Source organism: Phyllobates terribilis, unplaced genomic scaffold (genome assembly GCF_046119375.1).
Source record: "Phyllobates terribilis strain yellow unplaced genomic scaffold, ASM4611937v1 Scaffold_5__5_contigs__length_657084704, whole genome shotgun sequence".
Lineage (NCBI taxonomy): Eukaryota > Metazoa > Chordata > Amphibia > Anura > Dendrobatidae > Phyllobates > Phyllobates terribilis.
Window position 1 is genome coordinate 36,884,139 of NW_027362765.1, and position 24,539 is coordinate 36,908,677.

Sequence of the window (24,539 nt, forward strand, 5' to 3'; positions counted from 1 at the left end):
CGCACTCTTCTAGAGTTCTTTTCAATCCAGTCCAGAGCTTCTTCTGGAGATTGCAGAAAGTCTACTCTACCCAGTGCAACCAGTCTCAGCTTGGCCAGATACATCATAGAATACGCAAGTCCCATGTCTTTCAATTTTTTCTTTACATCTCTGTAACTCATGCGTAATTTTTGCACCATAGGTGAATAGTCTGAGTAAAACGAGATATCTTGACCATCTATTGTTAATTCCTTAGTCTTTCTCGCCATACGCAGGATAGTGTCTCTGTCTCTATAATTTAAGATCTTAGCCAGCATGGCTCGGGGGGCTGCTCCTGGAGGCTGGGATCTCAGTGGGACTCTGTGAGCTCGCTCTACAACAAAGACTTTTGATAGTTTATCAGCTCCAAATTTTTCCAACAGCCAATTCTCAATAAATTCTGTAGGGTTTGATCCTTCTGCTTTTTCCGGGACCCCCACTATCTTGACATTATTACGTCTCGACCTGTTTTCCAAGTCGTCGTTTTGAGCAATAACATCATTTAACAGCTTGTCCTGCTTTTTTTGAGCAGCTTGTACAGATATTATGGTATCCTCAGCAGTGCTCACTCTTTCCTCTACCTCTACTGTGCGGACATCGGCTTTCTGCATGGCAGCTTTAATATTAGTAATTTCTGCTTGCACACCAGTAACCTGCTTTGACAGCTTAGTACGTGTTTGTTTGCAATACGACACCACAGTGAACACATCTCTCAAAGTAGGTTCCCCCACCTCAGGATCAACAGCAGACTCCACATTTTTGTCCTGCCCATCTTCTCCAGAGCCATCAGCCTCGCAGTCCACTGTACCTATTATGATCTCCTGATCCTCCATGTCATTTTCTGCCCCAGCCTCCCCCTCTGAGAGTCCAGCTTTATTATTACTTGCTTCCACCATCGCAAACCGCTCCAGGCGTGCAGCAGCCGACATCCTCCTGGAGCACGCCGCATTCTCTCTGGCCGCCTCCTCCTGAGCTACGGCGCCATCTTGGCCCCTACCTCCTCTTCCAGGGCCGGGATCCCGCTGCCTGGTGTGGGTCATTGCGGCAGTCTTGCTTATCAGGAACGCTCCCCGGGGCGACAGGAGACCTTCCCCCACGATCCAGCGGTACTTCAAAGGCTTTGCAGCGTCCTGGCTCAGCGCACACAGCTACGGTCGGCGGGAGAGTTCCAGACCTCGTCCTCTCACATCGCTGGCTAGGCCACGCCCGTATTTTGACATTTTGTATAACTAAAATTATTTATGTGATCCTTTCCTTATATATGCTCCAACTGTTTCTTGCTTGTTTCTATATGTGTTTATGTGTGCTAAAGTGAGCCGATCCCTCCATTTGGGTTGTGCGTTGTGAGTTGGAGTCGGTATAAAATGGACTAACTCCGACTCCTAAAATATATAATAAATTGGTACAGTAGTTCAATGCAGTTTGTGGGGAATATTTTATAATAATTTGGGAAAGTTATGAAATGTCCTATAAATGTTTGTCCTATTCCTGATCTAAGGATCTAGACTTTTAGCTGAGATGAATCTGTGCTACAGTAAATTTATCACTTAAACATGAGTCATGTATGAGGGAGTTGAAGTCGGTGTCATGGAAATTGAGGAGTTGGAGTCGCAGGTTTGGCTTACCGACTCCACAGCCCTGGTTGTGCCCACTCCTTTTTCTTTTCTCTCACTGATAATGAATTCAGCACATCTTACAGTTGCCTGTTCCTCAGTAAAACTCTTCCCCTCTGGACTCAATTTGCATATATAATAAGTCTATAATAAGCCTATAAGTCTCCTTACACTGGCATGTCAGGCAAATTACTTTCCACAAGAAAAGATTTTACCCCTTAGGCCCTAGTCAGAGGTCTTTTTAAACAGCTAAATCAGATCTCATGCTTTTCACTGAGGAGGGCAACACCCCAAAAATTAAGATTCTGGTTTTGTCATGCAGGCACTGTTTGTAATCACCTGGCAGCTCCAAAAAGGCAACCTCGAACAGCCTTGGTACAAGATACTCTGTTTACCAGATCACAGGGGTTGCACTGGACTTTACCCTTTAACCCCTGTACAGAGATCTGAACTTACACAGGGGTCCCTGGGCAAGGGTCAAAGAGTCAGCTGCTTTTTGGTGGTGCAAGAAGGATAGTTAGATCGCTGGGTCAGATCAAGGAGGTACGGTAGGTACAAAGTCGTCAGGCAGGAGAAACATCAATAAACTAGCCGAAGTCAGGGAACAGGATAAATGAGAATGAAACAAAGATATATAGAAAACAGGTGAGCCAGGAGCACAAACAATGAAAGTCAGTGAGAACAGATTCTCAGGGGTTTCAATAGAGAGCAGCTTCACCCAGTGCTGACAGCAGGAAGAAACCCAAACTAACAGAATTAACCCCATAGCTGCTACAAAGGCAAGAGCCACATGTCCTAGGAATGAAACAGGGCTACTGAAAAGAAATTCTGAATCGGCTGAGAGCAAAGCAAGAGTAGATAGGACTAGAGCGGATGTCTGGTTTGGCTTTCATTTTAAGTCATATGGAAAGCTCAACAAAGGGTCAATATTGACTTTTACGATTGCTACTTCCAATGGGTGGCACTAGAGTTCAAGCCCTCTTCAGCTCTGAAGAGGCAATTTGCATATTTAATCTCCCAGAGGAACATTACATGGCATTTAAGTCTCCTTCCACAAGGAGAGACATCACCCTTTAGACCAAAGTCCCGATAAACCCAATAATATGTGTCATGGAGAATAGGAAGGGAATCGATTCCTAATGAGGGCAAAATCCTAATATAATTAGTACAGAATGAATGGATCACAAAAGAAGTTCCTACAAAGACGGAATATATAGATCCTGCTTTTTTGTCTATACAGACCATTCCTGTTATTCCTTCAGAATAGATTTCCTTCGGTTCTGCAGGTGGAGCAGCGTGCCGTAGTGTTATCCATTCTTTGTGGTACTTCAGTGTTGTGCCTGCAATTGCACAACCTCAGTGGGGTTCGACGAAGTATTTGTGTGTGTGTACCCGATAGTCACCAGAGGAATTAGAAAGAAGGAATGGATCATATATGTAAATAGTAATTTTCAATATGAACATGTTTATTATTGTAATATAAAAAAATTACAGAAGTTTGTTAAAACATGAATTTTGAGGATTAAAAGATACTGTAGTGAATGGCAGATCACTAATATTGGAATTTAGAAAGAAGAGGAGGAGTGGGTTTAGGAGGGGGTTGCAATACTCTTGTCCGTATAGAGAATATATAAATATTTAACAATGTAAAATGTTCACTGCACATGGAATATTGCTCTTCATTTGCTTTTTAGATAACAGATGTCTATTGGTAACTGCATATATTATTAATTCTATTGTAAGCTCTAAATTTCTTTCTCATTTACTTGTCGTTACTTTGACTCTTTGTTATGAGTTTTCTTGTACAGTTTGTCAAAATATATGGATCCTCCCCATGTAAGTTTTTCTTAAAGTTATGATTTTCAAGTAAAACATGTCTCACCTCCCTGGTATGATAATGGCTTCTCCTCATGTGAGATTTTTGATGTTCAAAATTAATCAATTTGTGTGTAAAATATTTCCCACATTCTGAACATGAAATGGATTCTCCACTGTGTGAGTTCTCTGATGGACAATTAAAACTGATTTCCGATTAAAACATTTTCCGCATTCTGAACATATATATGGTTTCTCCCCTGTGTGAGTTCTCTGGTGAATAATGAGATATGATTTCTGCTTAAAATGTTTCCCACATTCTAAACATGAAAATGGCTTCTCCCCTGTGTGAGTTCTCTGATGTGTAACAAGATGTGTTTTATCTGCAAAACATTTCCCACATTCTGAGCATGAAGATGTCTTCTCCCCTCTGTGCATTTTGTGATGTTTAACAAGATTGGATTTATCTGCAAAACATTTCCCACATTCTGAACATGAATATGGCCTCTCCCCAGTGTGAATTCTCTGGTGTATAACGAGAGTTGATTTATCTATAAAACGTTTCCCACATTCTGAACATGAATATGGCTTTTTTCCTGTGTGAATTCTCTGGTGTAGAAGGAGAGTTGATTTATCTACAAAACATTTTCCACATTCCGAACACAAAAAAGGCTTCTCCCCTGTGTGTAACTTCAGGTGTCTAAGAAAATGTGATTTATCTCCAAAACGTTTCCCACATTCTGAACATAAATATGGTCTCTCTCCTGTGTGAGTTCTCTGGTGTGTAACAAGAGTTGATTTATTTACAAAACACTTCCCACATTCTGAACATGAATATGGTTTCTCCCCTGTGTGAACTCTCTCATGCCTAACAAGCTCTGATGTTTGGTTAAAATATTTCCCACACTGTGAACAAGAAAATCTTTTCTCCTTTGTGTGAAATTTTTGATCAGTAAGAAAAGACATTTTGAGGGAAAAACTGTTTCCGTATTCTACACTTGTAAATGGCTTATTTGCTTTAACAGATGTTTGATTTTCAATACCTCTGTTGTGACTTTTATTTTTCTCAATAGTCAGTAATGCATCAGAAGGTAGAATCTGTTTCAAAGGATCAGATGATAGATCTTTGCTGTGAAGTGATGATGGTATATCTGGAATTATGGCATACACTTCAGCTAGATCCTGTGTGATATCAGAGTAATCTGAATTAAAATTTGAAGATGTGAGTTGTCCCTCTGAACTCCTGGTACAGTCATCTGCCAAGAATAAAGATTTACAGTTTTGAATAAAATATCCTTAAAATTATATTTCTAGAACATTCCTAAAATATCCATAAAAATGTTATTACTTTCTGTTTCAAGGGCAAATTCAATACAATTTTTTTAACGTTTTTATATATAAATGCAAAACAAAATCAACCTAATTTTACCATTAACATAAAGTACAATGCGTCATGGAAAAAAAAAAATCTCAGAATCACTGAGATCAGATTCAGCATTCCAAAGATAATTTTATGTAAAATGGAACAGTAAAACTGGCTGTAACAGAGTGGTTCAATCAGAGGATCTTGGCCACTAACTACTGTAGACAAAAACTGTGACTATAGACAATAACATATCTACGAAAATGATCGCTCTCCACCACAACAATCTTCATCATCAATGATTTAGCAACCAGTAATGAAACATCTCTGGATAATTAGAGTATGTAACTTGGTAGCTTTTGGCAATCCAAACTATTGTAGGGGATAATATTTTCAGTCAGATGAGTTTCTTGAAGAAATATTAGACATTTAGAGAGAACATTTTAACATAATCCACTAAACTGAACTTGCACTCATTTATGATGGACCATTGTAAGTACTATGAAATCTGATCAGAAAAGTAAAACATTATTAGTACTCCATATTTCAGGAGAGCTTGGGTAGTAATCTAAATTTCTTACGATTGAAAACAGAAAGGAGTTTATAACGTGAAGTAATGTCATAAATCAGGATTACAAGCCATTCCAACACATCTACTGAACATGTGGATACATGTATATTAGAACTATCATCCACACACATCTTATCATGGCAGAGGTATAATGTTCAAAGAAACTGGAAAGTCAGGATAAAGGGTAACTGTGCTTTATCGTACAGAAATTCACACTTGGTCAAGGTTACAAATTATTAACTCAATTTGCTCTTGTAATGAGGGGGAATTTATATTTTCTGGCTTCTCAGACTCAACCATGGATGGTTCCAGTACAAGTTCTTATATAATGGACATTTGTAAAATTCTAAAATCTATCTTTCAGGCTCTTCAAGGTAAAAAAAAAAATCAGACCTTTATGTATTAATTACTGTCATCCTTTTTTTAGTCTAACTACATTTTGGGAGGCATTTAAAAATGTCATGTAATCAGGGTCAGCATCTTCTAATTCCAGGGGGTAGGATGGATCCTCCAGGCTGTAAGCTCTTACTATCAGTATTTGGTCAGTATTTGGTCAGTATTCAGTCAGTATTTTTTCCCAGGAGTGGCAGTCAAAACCAGGAGTGGGTGATAAATGCAGTATTGGTAACTTGTTTCTATTATACCTTTTTCTCTTGATTGTTTCTCACCTGGTTTTGTCTCCCACTCCTGAGAAAAAATACTGAACGAATGCTGACCAAATACTGATAGTGGGGCTGTGGCCTTATTCCAACAGAATGACTTTAGGCAGGAGAATTGTGACTACTTGATTACAATATGGCTGGACTACACCACCATTTAAGCAGCCACAGCCAGTGACGGGGACAAATCTGTGACTTTCTGCATTTAGTGGTTACTACTCACCTGGGTAGTCATATGAAGGAATCTCCACTTTATACCAGTCCTCCCCCTCCACATATGTCTCCGTAGTATTAATATGGGTCAGATCTTTATCCTGAAACATATATTGTAAAAGTCAAAGTCATATCTATGATCAGCTCTAATCCTGCCATCTCCACTGTTCTCATTACACAAGTATAAAACATATAATACTGGTGGATAAAACGAGGCTGAACACAAGACCTTCACAGCCGTCTACACATCATAGGGGAGATCTCATGACACCTTCTCTCTATCTACCTGATGATCCTGAGAAACACTGTAATTTTCTTGTTTACAGTCCTGAAGAAGAAGAGGTTGGGGACATCTCTCTGGTGTTGTCCTGTTACTGGATAGAACTGGAGGAAACACATACAGGGATTGAATTAATTCTTTACATACAGATAATTATAGGCCGGGTGTATTTAGTCCTATCTATTACCTGGTGATTTGAGGGGCTGGGGAACCTCCATCATGATGTCCTTGTACAGATGTTTGTGTCCTTCTAAATACTCCCACTCCTCCATGGAAAAATAGACGGTGACATCCTGACACCTTATAGGAACCTGACACATACAATGATACCGTCATCACCCCGATGCCTTCATAGCGTTACTGTATAATGTCCCAGCATTCCCAGCAGTGTCACCTCTCCAGTCAGCAGCTCAATCATCTTGTAGGTGAGTTCTAGAATCTTCTGGCCATTGATGTCCTCATGTATCAGGGGGTGAGGTGGAGGCCTCATGATTGGGCTCAGGGGTCTTCCCCATCTGTCAGACACAGAGGCCTGACAGCACTCACTAGAGGTCTTCTTCACTACTGTGTAATTCTGGTTATGGAGAGACACATTAATATCACTACAGACATTTCCAGAGTCCTCACCTCTCCAGTTCTGTCCATCTGTTATTCTCATAGATAAGAATGATGTAATGTGACGTCATCAGAATCTCTCACCTCTCCAGTAAGCCGGAAGAGGATTTCTAGGGTGAGGTGTAATATCGTCTCCGACATCTTCTCCTTGTCCGAATCCATCCTTGACGGGTCAATCAGGAAAATTCTCTTATATAGAAGATCTCCACCGAGAGGATCCGATATTATACAGACCTGAATGAGAAGATGAGCCGATGTAACATCATAAAGAATCCCATATAATAATACAAATTTTAGCGATAAGGGGAACATATAATGTGTTATAAGTAATATGTAGATGTTCTATTGCTGGATTGTATACAGTGGGTACGAAAAGTATTCAGACCCCTTTACATTTTTCACTCTTTGTTTCATTGCAGCCATTTGGTAAATTCTAAAAAGTTCATTTTTTTCTCATTAAAGTGCACTCTGCACCCCATCTTGACTGAAAAAAACAAATGTATACATTTTTGCAAATTTATTAGAAAAGAAAAACTGAAATATCACACAGTCATAAGTATTCAGACCCTTTGCTCAATATTGAGTAGAAGCACCCTTTTGAGCTAGTACAGCCATGAGTCTTCTTGTGAATGATGCAACAATTTTTCACACCTGGATTTGGGGATCTTCTGCCATTCTTCCTTGCAGATCCTCTCCAGTTCCATCAGGTTGGATGGTGAATGTTGGTGGACAGCCATTTTCAGGTTTCTCCAGAGATGCTCAATTGGGTTTAATCTCAGGGCTCTGGCTGGGCCAGTCAAGAATGGTCACAAAGTTTTTCTGAATCCACTCCTTTGTTATTTTAGCTGTGTGCTTAGGGTCGTTGTCTTGTTGGAAGGTGAACCTTCTGCCAAGTCTGAGGTCCAGAGCACTCTGGAAGAAGTTTTCATCCAGGTTATCTCTTTACTTGGCCACATTCAAGTTTCCTTCAATTGCAACCAGTCGTCCTGTCCCTGCAGCTGAAAAACAGCTCCATAGCATGATGCTGCCACCACCATGTTTCACTGTTGGGATTGTATTGGGCAGGTGATGAGCAGTGACTGGTTTTCTCCACACATACCACTTAGAACTTTTTGGTGATAATTCTATCTTCGTCTCATCAGACCAGAGAATCTTATTTCTCATAATCTGGGAGTCCTTCATGTGTTTTTGAGCAAACACTATGCGGGCTTTCATATGTCTTTCACTGAGGAGAGGCTTCCGTCTGGCCACTCTGCCATAAAGGCCCGACTGACGGCTGCAGTGATAGTTGACTTTGTGAAACTTTCTCCCATCTCCCTACTGCATCTCTGGAGCTCAGCCACAGTGATCTTGGGGTTCTTCTTTACCTCTCTCACCAAGGCACTTCTCCCACGATTGCTCAATTTGGCTGGACGGCCAGGTCTAGGAAGACTTTTGGTAGTCCCAAATTTCTTCCATTTAAGGATTATGGAGGCCACTGTGTTCTTAGGAACCTTGAGTAATGCAGAAATTCTTTTGTAACCTTAGCCAGATCTGTGCCTTTCCACAATTCTGTCTCTGAGCTCCTTGGGCAGTTCCTTTGAGCGCATGATTCTCATTTGGTCTGACATCCACTGTGAGCTGTGAGGTCTTATATAGACAGGTGTGTACCTTTCCAAATCAAGTCCTATCAGTTTAATTAAACACAGCTGGACTCCAATGAAGGAGTAGAGCCATCTCAAGGAGGATCACAAGGAAATGGACAGCATGTGACTTAAATATGAGTGTCTGAGCAAAGGGTCTGAATACTTATGACCATGTGATATTTCAGTTTTTCTTATTTAATAAATGTGCAAAAATTTCTACATTTCGGGTTTTTTTTCAGTCAAGATGGGGTGCAGAGTGTACTTTAATGAGAAAAAAAATGAACTTTTTAGAATTTACCAAATGGCTGCAATGAAACAAAGAGTGAAATATTTAAAGGGGTCTGAATACTTACCGTACCCACTGTATATTATGTCATTAACACCTCTCACTCGCTGCACTCGTGTCTCAGATGTGACTGTAAAGGAGAACTCCGCTTCTCACATGCCCCAGTCCACTCTGACAATGAGCTAAGTGCACTCGAAAGCAAAGCCAGTTCACACAATAACGTCACTCTTCTTGTTGTCACCACCTGCTGTTTCAATAGGCCAGCGAGAAGCCTGCCATGGGTGACACACTAATACACCTGCACACCTAAGGTTCCCAAACAGCTAATAGGTAGTCTTCTTGCATTTTAGGATACACAGGTTAACACAACCAGCCTATACTTTACCATCTTTTCAGTCAGCCATTAAAAAGTATCAACTACTGTAGACCCTCAATTTTGAATATTTTTTTTATATATACTGGATAACATGTTACAAAGATACATTCTCGATTCATTTTCATTTTATCCGAGGCACAGAGAGAGGGAGGCCTATATTCCCTATTGTTACATCCCAATATATCGTCATGACAACTGGGGCTTAACACTGATGTTCTAGAACCATGTTAATAAAAATAGAAAGTGAAAAAAAAAACAGCTAGAATACAGCGACATTGTGTAAGGAGATAAAACGTTCTAATCCTGGAATAATCTGTCCCCAGAATGTCTCCATTACAATGTACAGCTCCTACCGCAGAGAACAGCCCCTCATACATCTATAGCACCGGCCCCCCGGCCCAGATCCACATCTCCAGACTGGGGAACTGATCCCGGAGGTCGGTGCTGTGTCCCGGGGTCATCTGTATCTGCATCAGGAATGGGGGAAGTGAGGAGGTGGGTGCGTAGTACGATACTGTGGGATGGGGGGTGACACTGTATTCTATCAGATGGAAATGAACAAAAATGTTATGATTCTCAGAAAGTGTCAATAAAAACACCAAAATAGTCTCAGCACTGAAGGGGCTAATGCCCCCTGCACCCAGTAATGGGGGGTCTCCACATACCTCCACCTGCAGAGCCGCCACCACATATATGGCTGTTCTGTGCGCACAGGACCTGTGATGAGGTCACAGGAGGGGAGGAGTCAGGGGTCACATGATCAGGGGCCTCAGTGGATGCAGGACTTTGCTGTGCTGGTTGTCATGGTGCTGGATGAGGGGAAGGTTATGTGTGGGGTCAGGAGGGGTTTACAGTGTGTATGTAGCAGAGCCGCGCGTGTATGAGGTGTACGGAGCGGAGCCGCGTGTACGAGGTGTACGGAGCGGAGCCGCGGGTGTACGACATGTACGTGGCGGAGCCATCTGTCTACGGAGCAGAACCGTGTGTGTATGATGTGTACGACTTTTGCCTGTGGAATTTGGATGGGTTGTTACCGACATCTGGTCAGAATTTCATGTCAATAGCACCTTTAGAAATATATTTACTTACAAAATTACTTATCCCACCTGCTATACATCTTTTGGCTGGCACTGTACTAAATGTGGAAAGTGCCTCTGACTGCGGCACCCCTCCCCAGTCAGCTGTGACAATTCGTGCCACCTTCCACCACCCCTTATTTACCAGTGGATAATGGCAAGTCCCCACAGGGACCAATAAAATAACAGGGACGGCTGGCAAAGGCCGTGCCATAAGTATAAAACCTAGTGATGACCCAGCCTCCTTCCTCTTCCACCTGTGGGTCCTGGAAGTGCTTGTCGTGATGTCTGGTATGGAAACCAAGGTGAGTACAGGTCAGGTCGCTGAGGCTCTGCGTGCTGGGCTAGCGCAGGGGGGCGAGCGCTGGCTACAAGCCCTCATTGCTGGGCTCAGCGCTCAACCCCCTGCCACCAGTGCTCAACCCTCGGGTCCTGATCAACCCCCTGTTCCCAGCGCTCAATCCGCGGGTCCCCCTAGCTCCCAGCGTCATGCGCCTGCTCCCTCCCCACTCCTAACAGTCCCACCACAGGTGTCCGCATCGGCCCCCAACCCGATGCTGCAGAGCGCTCCCCACGCGGAGGCTGCAGCAGCGGCCGCTGCGGGGACAGAGCCATCTCCCCAGCTGGCGGACGTGAACTTCGTGGCCGCGGCTGCACTGGGGCAAGCGGCGCCGGACCCCTCCACAACACGGGTGGCCACACCTCACCCGCTGTAGTCTCGCTGACGCTCTCTGCCCAGGAAAGCCACCCCACCCCAGCGATACAAGCAGGAGTCAGCGCTGTAGCAGGAGACAGTATAGCGCTCGTTAGCGTTTGTCAGCCGAAATGTCAAACCAAGACCTTAAACTATTCACCTGGGCGGCAGAATCTGGGGGCTACGCAGCAATACTAGACACCCAGTGGAGTACAGGGACTGATTAGAGATTGTACCCTCTTAGAACTGTTTCCGATCGTAGCAGCACTAGAACTCCGGGGCATGCACCTGGCTAATAAAAAAATAAAAATAATTTTTCACATAGATAATGTCCGCCTGGCGCATTGCTTAAACAAGAGGTCATCATCGTCCCTTCCAGTACTAGGCCTCCTTTGCCAGCTGGCACTGTTATGTTTACACCACAATATATGGATTCACGCTCACCATGGCCCAGAAGTTAATAATGCCATCGCTAACTCACTATCGCAATTTATTTGACAGGTTTTCAGAGAGCTCCTCCTCAACACCCATCCGCCGCGCTCCCTTTGCCCTCACTCCCTCTGGAACCTAGTGGCGAACAACTGATGCCATTAGTCCGATCTTCTGTCGACATGGCAAGCATATGGTGAGGCTTGGGAAGAGTGGCTACGATTAGTTGCAGGTAGACAAGTGGACAGGTGCGACCAATCCAGATTAGAAGTTAACATGGATTTTCTTTACTAGCTCCTTAATAAAGGGATATCAGGGGCATCGGCACAGCAGCGGCTGTCCATCGCTTTTGGAATCGCTAAGCATCAGCGAATTAGTGCCTAGGTCAAAGAACAGCGCTAGCGGAGGGCTAATTTACGAAGACGTGGTTATAGCCAAGAACGTTATGTGGCTGTGTATACACAAATCCAAAGTAGATCCATCCGGCAGGGGCACCTGGGTGCTATTGCACCCTACAGACAGAACAGGCTGTCCAGTTAAACTGGTCAATACCTATCTAGCTATCAGACACCAAGGCAGTTTTTTCCTATCACACCTCGACGGCTCTCCACTAACGAGGTACCAGTTTCAAGCAATATTTAATAAATGATTAACCGCAGCAGGGACCCACCCTAAAGAATACGGGACACACTCATTGTGCATAGGCGCAGCAACAGAAGCGGCAAGAGCTGGTTTGCCAGAAACGGAAGTTCAGAGGATAGGTAGATGGCGCTCCACGTATTTTGTGAAAGACATAAGACCGGACTTGCTAACTTAATGCCGGAAGTTTAGAGGATAGGTCAAGGGTGCTCTGCGTGTTTTGCGAGATACATAAGACTGGACTTGGTAACTTAACGCTGTTTATTTTCTTCCAGGTGTCGCAAAGCCAACAGTTTGGGCATTAGACCATTCATATATTGGGCAGAACAACGGGCAAAATGCCGCCCAGGCGGGAGGAATTTGGGGAATCAAATTTAATTGGAGAGGCATAAGAGGCCTACAATGGCCACAGGTAATCCAGGAGGTGGTCGACATCGTGAGAGAAGCAAGAGGTCCGGTCATTCTGGTCATAAATGCCGGGGGAAACGACTTCTGCCATTACAAGATCGCAGAAATAGTTACAATGATGAAATTAGATACGGAGCGCTTCAAAGTATTTTTTCCCAAACTCACAATAGTATGGTCTGAGATCGTGCCAAGAGCAGTTTGGCAAGAAGCACGAGACAGCACGGCCATCGAACGCATGAGGCGTACCATCAATGCACGGATGTCAAAATTTGTAAGGGACAGATGCGGAGTGGTGATACGGCACCGTCAACTAGAAGGGAATAATGCAAACCTTCTAATGCCCGACGGAGTGCACCTCACAGACATTGGGCTCGACATTTTCTTGTCTGGACTCCAAGACGGAGTCGAACAAGCACTACAAGCGATGGGTGGGGGTCGGAGTCCTGCGTACGAGTACGTAGGATCCTCCGTGGCCTGGAAATAAAGAAAGTACATGTTGTAAAGTACCGCTCGTTGGCTGACTTGCCTGTGACAAGACAACAGGGCATTTGGCGATGAGCATGTTGATAAATTAATTGCCTTTCTAACGGAAAAATAAACGGATAATTAATAAAGCTGTGACTGACCTTCACCCATCAAGTTGTACCTCATGTATTATTGGCGATGAGAAGGGGTGTTGGGGAATTAAGCACGCGTTGGCGTTTGGTTGGGGTCCTTGCACTCTAGGCTGTTGAGATCGGGTTAAGAGACCCTCTGGCAGTCCAGATATGATGGTACATACTTGGGCTGTGTTTCACAGATGTCTGCATTTGTTCTTAAAGTTCCCATTCCCCATTCTTTGGGGCCTCTGAAGTAGGTACAGTATGTGTGATTTCCATTAAGTGACGTTGATTTTCTATTGTGATTGATGGTAAAGACTAGGCTTGTCCCTGACCACGTTCTTTAGTCTTCTGCCTACCCTAACTCTCGGCCTCTTTGACTGTTTTCCGTCTCCTGATTTACTATGATCTGGTGTTTTCTGACTGACTCATGTACTGTTGCTCATAGACACAACAATGTAGCTTGATAGTGTTCAGGTATGCTTGTTACTCAATTGAGTATCGCTGGTGCTTGAGCATGGCACTCAAGCACCAGCCCCACATGTTTGGCGCCTGATAGACAGTCAGTAAACAAGCGGGGATTGTCTGACATACACGGTAATGCTGTAGCCATGCTGGATTCCGGCATTACTGTGATTGGCCGGCCGCATTGTGTCATGGGGTGTTATATAAGACCGAGTGATGCGATGCTTGGCACACTGTCCTCAGGAGCAGTTCAGTGAGAGCTGTTCTATAAAGGAGAGCGTATTTTACAGCAGGCATATAGGCAGGTGTGGTGCAGCGGCATTGCTATAATGATCTAGTATGTCTGTTTAGGCTATTTCCTCCCCCTCAGCTGACTGGTCACATGACTGTGACATCACACAGGTCCTTTTTGCTCACAGAAGGTATGGACACGTGACTGTGAGATAAGCACAGGTCCTGTGGCTGTTTCTACAGGATATAAAAACCCTGGTGATTTGAGACAAGTGTGTAGAGGTGCAAGGGGTGTGACAGGCGTGTTTCCTGTTACCCGTGTGCGGGCAACTGCAGTCCGGTGGCTAGAGGCAACTGCAGTCTGGTTGCTAGCGGCAATGGGGCAGGACGACGAGTGTGGATAAAGCATCTGGCTGCAACTCGGCGGGGTTGCGAAGATCGGCGTCGCTCTCAAACCTGTTTTGCGGCGGCTCGGCTGGGCCACGAAAATTTTTCGGGGAGAGCGGTGAAGTTCAAGTGTGAACAGTGTACCGTGATGGCTGTGAGCAAAGAAGCAGATGTGTTTGGAGCTGTTGAGCGATTGAGGGACCGGTTGGGACCGGATCAGGTATTTGAGAGACTTTTGCAGGACATGGTGCGGGAATCGCAGGAGCTGGGGGCACCATGTGGAATGGCGGCAGTGGACCATTCTGTGAACTCTCCGGGGGCGCCCGTGTTGTCCCAGAGTGCCCAGCCCGGGGAGGTGGTAAGAGCTGTGGTGAACTGAGTCCTAAGACTGCTGTTAATTTTTCTTGTAAAAATTACCCTGCCGGTGTGGTTGTTAAAAAAGGGGGCGGAGTCTAAAAAGGGGCGTATTTTCACAAGAGCGTAGAGTGTAGAAAACTGGAAATTGTTGATGATTGTGGGTTGGCACCTCCTAAAAATTACCATGTGACCGTTGATAACGGGGTGACTCCAGTGGAGGGGGTTGACGTCAAGGTGGGAGGTGACTTATTGGACCACGACACTATGGGGAGTGACACAGACCCCATAACTGATGGTGACACTACGCAAGTAGAAGGAGAGGTCAGTCAGGAGGGGCTAGACGAGGGGAGAAAGTCCTCATCTCGTAGACGGCGCAAGGGCCACAAAAAGGTTGCTCCGGTAGTCTTGGCTGAAAATGAAAATAAAGGAGATGTAATGCTTTGTGCTGTTGTTACAAGGGTGGATCCTCCTTCAGAGGCAGAAGAGGAGGTGACGGACCTGGAGAACGTGTCCTCAGACCAGCGGAGCCTGGAGTCTGAACGGCAGAGGGTATACCAGGTTGTGAAGAACTTACAGCAAGATCTAAAGGGAAGCAACGAGGAAGTTGTCCAGTGGAAGGAGATGTTCCATGCAATTAAGGAGGACCGCCGCAAAATCAAGGAAGAGGTTTTGCATTTGAAGCTTGAGAAGGAGGCGCGGCAGGATGGTGTTTCTGGACGTGATCAGGAACTAGAACGATTGCGCGAATAGTTCAACCAGGAACTGTGTAAATCTAAAAAGGAGCATAATGAACTCATGAGGGAGCTGCAGCAGTTCCAGGACCAAGTAAAGCCTCTAATGCAGGAGAAGGAGCGGATGGAGGACTCTCTGTACCAGCGAGACCAGGAGCTATCCACCCTGAAAGAGGCAATAAAAGTTGAAGTGTCTGCTCATGACCATGAGGCAGAAAAGAGGTATGGAAAGTTCAATGAGGAACTGCAACGGATTAAGAGAGATTATGAGGATCTCCTCAAAGTTAAAGAAAAACTAGAGGAGGATAAGGCGGATGCAGAGCAAGTGCACCAAGTGGTTGAGACCACTCTGCAAGATATCCGTGAGGAGAATGATGATCTCCGGGGAAAGACCCTAGATCTGGAAGCTCAGGTGAAGGAGCTACAGATGTCCTGTGATACTCTCCAGAAGGCGGAGACGTACCTTAAGGAAACAGTCAGCAAGATGGAAGCTGAGCGAGAGAAGATGGAGGAGTCCATCGGAAAAGCCACAGACCAGGGCCAGGAGTTGACCACGGGAGGTGGGAGGTATGAAGCAGATATCTCCTCGAATAATGCGAGCTCGGATGATTCGGTGGATGTAGGAGCCGAGATCAAGGAGCTCAAGGAGTTGCTACAAGCCCAGTGGAAGCAAGAGAAGCTTGAGAGACTGGCTATAGAGAGCCGAGTGGGCGCATTGGAGACAGAGAGGTCTGAGGGAACTCTACAGTACTGTTGAAGGAGCAGTTGAAGCAGGAAGAGCTTCAGAGACGGGCCGCTGAGAGGAGAGTGGCGGAACTAGAGGAAGAAGGTTCCGGGCTCAAAGGTCGCCTGATAGAGTGTCACTCAGTGAACGAGGCCTCCTGGGAGAAGGGAAAAGGCAAACAAGGGACACTCACTCCCTTAGACCAGGAGAAGGTGGACCTGAGGAGAGTTAAGAGAGTGTCAACAAATGATCGTTTGGAGACCAGTGGTGTGACCGAAACAGCTCGGTAAAAATGCCTCATAGATGTACCTGAGGATTTGACGGAACAATGCACCAGTGAGTCCGTGCATGACCAGTTTAAGAAGGCAGTGGGAGCCTGTAAGGTGTACTCAACCTCAGAAGCTAAACAGCTAGTGGTCCTGTCCACGGCCGAAGTCACAGTGAAGAGGGTGGTGATCCTAAGTGACATACATTGGCGATGTGTTCGCACGAAGCGGTTTCTCCGGTTGAAGACGGAACAAGCCGCCAGACAACTGGAGCTGATGAGAAAATCTCATAGTCTGCGGGAAGAGGTCATCCGGGTGCCTCATGTTCTGGTGAGCAAGCTCGTTGGGAGAAATGGTCGAGCCATGCAGATGATGGTCAAGAAGTCTGGTGTGGTGAAAGTAAGCAGTCCACGTGATCGTCAGGACTGGATACCGGATGAAGACGGCATGGTCTCATTCTATGCTATAGGAACGGAAGAAAGTCTTGCATATATGAGCATGCTGGTGGAGTACCGAGTGACCTACCTGCGAGAGGTGGAACAATTGAATCTCGCTAGACTGCGAGTAGATGGACAGCATCATCTGAACAGTAGAGGTTGGCAGCTGTCTGGAAATGGTGGGACCCGACAGAGAAGGGGGCCCCTAGATAACAGAACACCTGAAGTTAGGGACCCTTCAAGATGCCCTGAGAGTAGTGGGCGTGGGTTTAGAGGTAGTGAGACCTCCAGTAACTCAGGTTTGGGTGGCCCATACAAACGACCCAATAGAGGACTGGACAATATGGAGTCGAACCGGACCTTAGGTACAAGGACATGTGAGTCGCACTGCCGTATTGACCGCTGGGAGCGGGGGAGACCTGACAGGGTTTCGACTGACCACTGGGAGCGGGGGAGACCTGACAGGGTTTCGACTGACCGCTGGGAGCGGGGGAGACCTGACAAGGTTACGACCCGGAAAGGTGACATGACGAAGTCTGTGACATTGACAGATGGGAGGTCCCTAAGGAATGGGCTAATGTCAATGAATAATGTTCCAGGGGCTGGACAACGTAAGGGTCAAGTGCATGGTCTCTGTGTGAACTGTGGGTTATAAACTGTTGTGTATATTATGTGTTCAACCCCACAGGTTTGAACAGAGGGGGGGAATATGTGGTGCAGCGGCATTGCTATAATGATCTAGTATGTCTGTTTAGGCTATTTCCTCCCCCTCAGCTGACTGGTCACATGACTGTGACATCACACCTTTTTGCTCACAGAAGGTATGGACACGTGACTGTGAGATAAGCACAGGTCCTGTGGCTGTTTCTACAGGATATAAAAACCCTGGTGATTTGAGACAAGTGTGTAGAGGTGCAAGGGGTGTGACAGGCGTGTTTCCTGTTACCCGTGTGCGGACACCGTGTGAGAGACATGAGGCTGTTCCCTGTGTGTGAGGGAACACCGCTCGTGTGAGGCCTGGTGAGGCCTGGTGAAGCCTGGTGGACTCCTGGAGGGTGAAGCCTGGATCTGAGTGAGAGAGATGCCAGTAAGCCTTGGAGGGCCAGAGGCTAAGAGGACTCCTGGAGGGTGAAGCCTGGATCTGAGTGTAACTAGATGCCAGTAAGCCTTGGAGGGCCAGAAGGCTAGAAACCCCTATTGGGCGGAACCAAATGGACTGAAGCAGCCGTAAGCCAGCAAAGGTAATACTCTTGTGTTATGGACACTTACCTGGACATTGTGTTAGGATTACCTTGCGGAAGGCTGTAATTAGAGCCAAGTGGGCCGGTCTGCCACTTGGGCTCATGGACATTATGCGTGTAATATGCCAGTGAGCATTAAGATGGACTGTGTGATCAGCAGTTTATGATGAGACAATAAACTATTGGACTGTGAAACACCGCAAAGTTGTGGCTGGTGTGCTTTTGTTGATGCGCTGCAGCGAGTATCCCCCAGGATGATGACAAGCGCTGCCTTACACAGGGTTTAATATTGCTATTGCAGTACTTGTATACAGCTGCTGCACCTTTTAAAGAAAAAAAAAGTCCCTTTCAAGGCTTTCTCTAGTAAGACTCCTGTTTACTGCATTCAGTGGAGGGATGGTTTTCAATCACAGGCATATAGGCCGTGTTTAATATTGCTATTGCAGTACTTGTATATGTATACTGCTGCAACCTAAAAATAAACATCCTTTTCAGGGCTACATATTTTCTTTTCCCTATTAATACTGAAAAGTTTGCAGGCATATAAATATATACCTAATTTAAAATGCGCAAGGTGTGCAGTAAGGGATGGGGAAGTGGACATACTACTGATGATGCATGGAGAGGCCAAGGGCCAAGTGAAACTGTGCCTGCTGCGGGAGCACAACAAACACGCTCATCCACGAAACCTAGCTTCCTGTCCCACTTTGCATGGGGACGCAGGACACCACTCTTCAAGCCTCTTCAAGCCAAAACAGTGCAATCGGGTGGTCGTTTGGACGGCAGATAATGCTTCCAGTATGTTTCTCAGCACCACCCTGTCTTCCACATGGTCCAGTCTCACTAGCCAAGAGTCTGGACCACATAATGCGTGCAATAGCTTAAAGTGCGTTTAATAAGCAGTTATACAATGGCACGAAGCTGACACTCATCTCTCCTCTCTTCTTCATACAGGTATTTCATCCATCCATCCGTTTGTGTGCTGTCTGGGTGTGAACGGGGTCATAGTCTAGCAAGATTTCTTCATGGTATTTCATCCATTGCTGCTGTTTTTTTTTTTTTTTTTGGGGGGGGGGCTCTGTTTTGAAGTGTTCAAAGCTTTCTTTTTCACTGTTTTATGGCCCTCTGTTGTATATTGGTTTCTTTACCCTGCATAGCATTGCCTGCTTTGGCCTTGTGCTAATTGGCTAATTACTCAGTTTGGCCAATTAGTGCAGCATGTTAGCAGCAGACATTTCAATTCATATATATTCAGCTCTGGCTCAGGATAGCACTCGTGCAATAGCTTAAAGTTTTAATAAGCAGTTATACAATGGCAGTTGGACAGGGCAGGAGACAGGTAAGGTGTATAAGATCTTCATACAAACATACTGCTTCTTGGTCAGATGTATTGCATTATGCATTGGTCATAGCAATCTGCTTCTTACTTGTTTTAACTTCTGCTTACTCACATCTCGTCCACCCTTTAACACATTCTGTGCATTCACTCCATATCTACCCCTCCCTTCTCCCGTCTCCCATGTATAACTCTGAGGCTCTACTGACCTTTCTCACCCACTCCAAACCATCCACCACCTCCATACTGCACTCAAAACGTTCATACAAATCATTGCACCACCTGCTCTCTTTTTTTCTCCTTCTCCTAGTCGCTGGCGACATCTCCCCCAACCCTGGGCCTCCCTCCACTAGCATACACCACTCTCCTCCAGCTGCATATAGAAACCCTGCTAATCTTATTAACATTCAGTGCATGCCCTCTCCTATCGCTTTCCATTGCGCTCTCTGGAACGCACGGTCTGTGTGTAATAAACTAACTTACATTCATGATTTTTTCCTCTCTAATTCCCTTAACCTTCTGGCTATTACAGAAACCTGGATCCAGCATTCAGACACCACCGCAGCTGCTGCTCTCTCATTTGGTGGGCTGAAATTTTCACATACTGCCAGACCTGAGAATAGACAGGGTGGAGGTGTTGGTTTGCTCCTTTCACCACAATGTGCTTTCCAGGTCAGCCCCCCAGTTCCCACACTCATGTTTCCTTCATTTGAAGTGCACACTGTCAGACTCTTCAAACCCTTCTCCCTGCGAGTGGCGGTTGTGTATCGCCCTCCAGGCTCCTCCCGCCAGTTCCTGGATCACTTTGCCACCTGGCTTCCTGTCTTTCTATCCTGTGACATCCCCACCATCATCATGGGAGACTTTAATATCCCCATCAATGATCCCCTCTTCCAATCTGCCTCTCATCTAATTCTCCTACGCATGAAGATGGGAATACTCTGGACCTGGTTTTCTCCTGTCTCTGCTCGCTGCATGACTTTAATAACTCCCTTCTCCCGCTCTCGGACCACAACCTTCTTTCCTTCTCTGTCAAGAACTGTCTCATCACCCGGGACACCTCCACTTACCACACTTATAGGAACACACGTACCATTAATACCCAGCAGCTTATGGGCAATCTCCACACATCTTTAGCCCCCATCTCCTCCCTCTCCTGTCCAGACTTAGCATTGTCACACTACAATATTACACTGAAGAGTGCCCTAGATGAAGCCTCACCTTCTACAAGCAGAAAGACCCGACACAGACAACGGCAGCCCTGGCACACAATGCAAACACTCTTTCTTCAGCATTGCTCTAGGTGTGCTGAGCAGCAGTGGAGAAAATCTCTTTTAGCAGAGGACTTCATCCACTATAAATTCATGCTCAAAACCTATAACTCTGTCCTTCATCTGGCCAAACAATCCTACTTCACCGCTCTCATCACTTCACTGTCCAACAATCCAAAATGACTTTTTGAAACCTTAAACTCCCTCCTGAGCCCTAAAGCACAGACCCCCACCACCAACTTTAGCAGGGAGGATCTGGCCACTTATTTCCTAGAAAAAAAATCAACCACATCCATCAGGACATCTCAGCCCAATCTCCTCAGTGCCTGGATCCCCGCCCCTGCCGCACTTCAAGCTCACTAGCCCTCTTTGAGCCTGTTACAGAAGAAGAAATTACCCAGCTCCTCATTTCTTCTCGACCTACAACCTGCAACAGTGACCCCATTCCGTCACATCTCCTACAGTCTCTCTCACTGGTGGTCACCACTCACCTGACTAAAATATTTAACCTCTCTCTTTCTTCAGGTATCTTTCCCTCCTCATTTAAACATGCCATCATAACCCCTTTACTTAAAAAGCCATCCCTGGACCAGAACTGCACTGCTAACTACAGACCTGTCTCTAACCTTCCTTTCATCTCTCAACTCCCGGAACGCTTGGTCCACTCCCGTCTAATCCGCTATCTCTCAGATAACTCTCTCCTCGACCCTCTACAATCTGGTTTCTGCTCCTTACACTCCACTGAAACTGCCCTCACCAAAGTCTCTAATGATCTACTAACAGCCAAATCCAAAGGTCACTACTCCCTGCTGATTCTCCTGGATCTCTCGGCCGGATTTGACACTGTAGATCACCAGTTCCTCCTCACTATGCTCCACTCTATAGGCCTCAAGGAAACCGTTCTCTCCTGGTTCTCCTCCTACCTCTCTGACCACTCCTTCACTGTATCTTTTGCCGGCTCCTCTTCCTCTCCTCGTCCCCTTACTATTGGAGTTCCGCAGGGCTCAGTCCTAGGCCCCCTCCTCTTCTCTCTATACACTGCCCCTATTGGACAAACAATCAGCAGATTTGGGTTCCAGTATCATCTCTATGCTGACGACACCCAACTATACACCTCTTCACCTGACATCACCCCTACCCTAATACAAAATACCAAGGATTGTCTGTTTGCTGTCTCTAACATCATGTCCTCCCTATATCTTAAACTGTATATCTCTAAAACTGAACTTCTTGTGTTTCTCCCCTCCACTAACCCAACTCTACCTAACATCGAAATTACCTTGGAGGCTTCAACCATAATTCCCAAGCAGCACGCCCGCTGCCTGGGGGTCATATTCAACACTAACCTTTCCTTTACCCCCCATATCCGATCATTCACTCGCTCCTGTCACACGCATCTTAAAAACATCTCCAGAATCCGACGTTTTCTCACCTTTGAAACTGCTAAAACTCTTACTGTTGCTCTTATTCACTCTCGTCTGGACTACTGCAACTCTCTTCTGATCGGTCTCCCTCTTACCAAACTTTCTCCTCTCCAATCCATCCTGAATGCGGCAGCCAGGGTCGTATTTCTGTCCAGCCGCTTCACCGATGCCTCCATCTTGTGCCAGTCTTTACACTGGTTGCCGGTCCGCCTCAGGGTCCAATATAAACTCATCACTCTCACCCACAAAGCTCTCCACAGTTCTGCACCGCCTTATATCTCCTCTCTCATCTCTGTCTATCGCCCTACACGTGCCCTCCGTTCTACAAATGACCTAAGACTAGTGTTGAGCTAGCACTAAAATGCTCGGGTGCTCGAAGCTCGGGCCGAGCTCGCCGTGATACTCGGGTGCTCGACCCGAGCAACGAGCCCAATGTTAGTCTATGGGAGACTCGAGCATTTTTGCGGTAGCACCCCCGGCAGTCTTTTAAAAGCCTAACAAGTGCCCAAACCATAGTGACAGTGGTCAAATGACATGGGGACAGCATGGGGATCGCCCCAGGAAGCATTTCTGACCCCCAGGTCACTGCTGTCAACAACGTGGTCAGAGGTATTAAGCCACTTTTACGGGCTCACAATAAAACGTTCAAAAACGAAAGTGAAACTTTTTTCCTGTGAAATATGTTAAGGAACATCCTTTCCAGGGAAAAGACTTGTGTATAAGTTAAAATAAATGACCAAAAACAAAAATACTCCTCCACACCTTCGGCTATGTTCACAAGTAGCATTTTTTATGCGTTTTTGCACTTTTGTATTGCTTTCAACTATGACAAATGCATTCACCGGGAAATGTCATTTTAACATTTTACAACCTTATCTGGCCATGTGCTGTGTGACACATGCATAAAGTGCTGAAAAGACATGGGAACAGCATGGGGAAGACCCCTGGAAGCATCTCTGACTCCCAGGTCACTGTCTAAAAGTGTGCCCATCATAAGTGATCCTTGCCGCATCAGAAGATGCAGACTTGCAACTATCCCCATGCAAGTTCTAGTCCCAGGGCAGTGTTCACTTGTACCTCCCCCATTCCTTGCAATACAAGCGCAAGTATGCAGCCTGCCACCCACCCACCCCCAGGCTGCAATACCATACTGCTTGCTTGCTTGAACTTGAAATTGGGCCTTTTAGGCATGTGGAGGCGGAATCTGGCCACCACGTCATGGCTGTGTTGGCGGCCTGGAATCCATACTCAGTCCCCAGCTGCCCGGCGGCCGGATGTCCATACTCGGTCCCCAGCCGCCCCGCAGCCGGGTGTCCACACACGGTCCCCAGCCGCCTGGGGGCAGCCGGGTGTCCATAAACGGTCCCCAGCCGCCCCTATTTCTCCTTGGAACATCACCCCACACACTTTTCTTAGCCCGGCCTGCTTTAGGCAGCATTGGACGAGCCCACCAGAGAACCAGACTCCTCCGGTGGGCCCTGACTTCTCCATCGGTGGAGTTGAGAGTGCCAAGGTGAGGAGCATGATGATGATGACAGAAGTTAGCATCTGCTATGTTTTCTTTTAATGCAAGTGTAAGTGTGCAGCCTGCCACCCACCCACCCCCAGACTGCAATTCCATACTGCTAGCTTGCACTTGAAATGGGGCCTTTTAGTTTGGAGGAGGCCGAAGCTGGCCACTACCTCATGGCTGCTTCGGCAGCGAGGTATCCATACTCAGTCCCCAGCCGCCCCTATTTGTCCTGGTGTGCCTTATACATAAGATTAAGCGCGTATACCAAAACATTACCTGTGCCCTCCCCAGTGCATTTAGTGGGAAGGAGAGCTTATTCCGCTGTAGTGTGTGCATGCCAAACCCCTGGTCATGGTACATGCGACGATGCCTCCCACCTTGCACCTGTCGTTGCAGACTTGCAACTATCCCCATTCAAGTCCTTGTCCCAGGGCAGTGTTCAATTGTACCTCTCCCATTCCTTGCAATGCAAGCGCAAGTATGCAGCCTGCCACCCACCCACCCCCAGGCTGCAATACCATACTGCTTGCTTGCTTGCACTTTAAATTGGGCCTTTTAGGCATGTGGAGGCGGAATCTGGCCACCACGCCATGGCTGTGTCGGCGGCCTGGTATCCATACTCAGTCCCCAGCCGCCTGGTGGCCGGGTGTCCCCGCTTGCTCCCCAGCCTCAAGGGGGTGGCCGGGTGTCCATACTCGGTCCCCAGCCACCCCTATTTGTCCCGGTAACCTTTCCCACATTTTTCTTAGCCTGGCCTGCTTTAGGGCAGCATTGGCCGAGCCCACCGGACTATCAGACTCCTCCGGTGGGCCCTGGCTTCTCCATCAGGGGAGTTGAGAGTGCCAAGGTGAGGAGCATGATGAGGATGATAGAAGTT

The 24,539-nt window shown here is 46.2% G+C and overlaps 1 long non-coding RNA gene and 1 pseudogene across 1 annotated transcript; one reads left to right on the forward strand and one right to left on the reverse strand.

Annotated features, from left to right (window-relative positions):
- Positions 1-3,076: 3,076 nt before the first annotated feature.
- On the reverse strand, positions 3,077-7,425 carry LOC141270643 (uncharacterized; annotated as a pseudogene).
- A 2,769-nt stretch (positions 7,426-10,194) lies between these two features.
- On the forward strand, positions 10,195-13,274 carry LOC141270704 (uncharacterized). The gene is made up of 3 exons (XR_012321724.1): positions 10,195-10,815; positions 11,706-11,829; positions 12,548-13,274. It is a non-coding gene; the product is annotated as an uncharacterized lncRNA (long non-coding RNA).
- Positions 13,275-24,539: the final 11,265 nt, after the last annotated feature.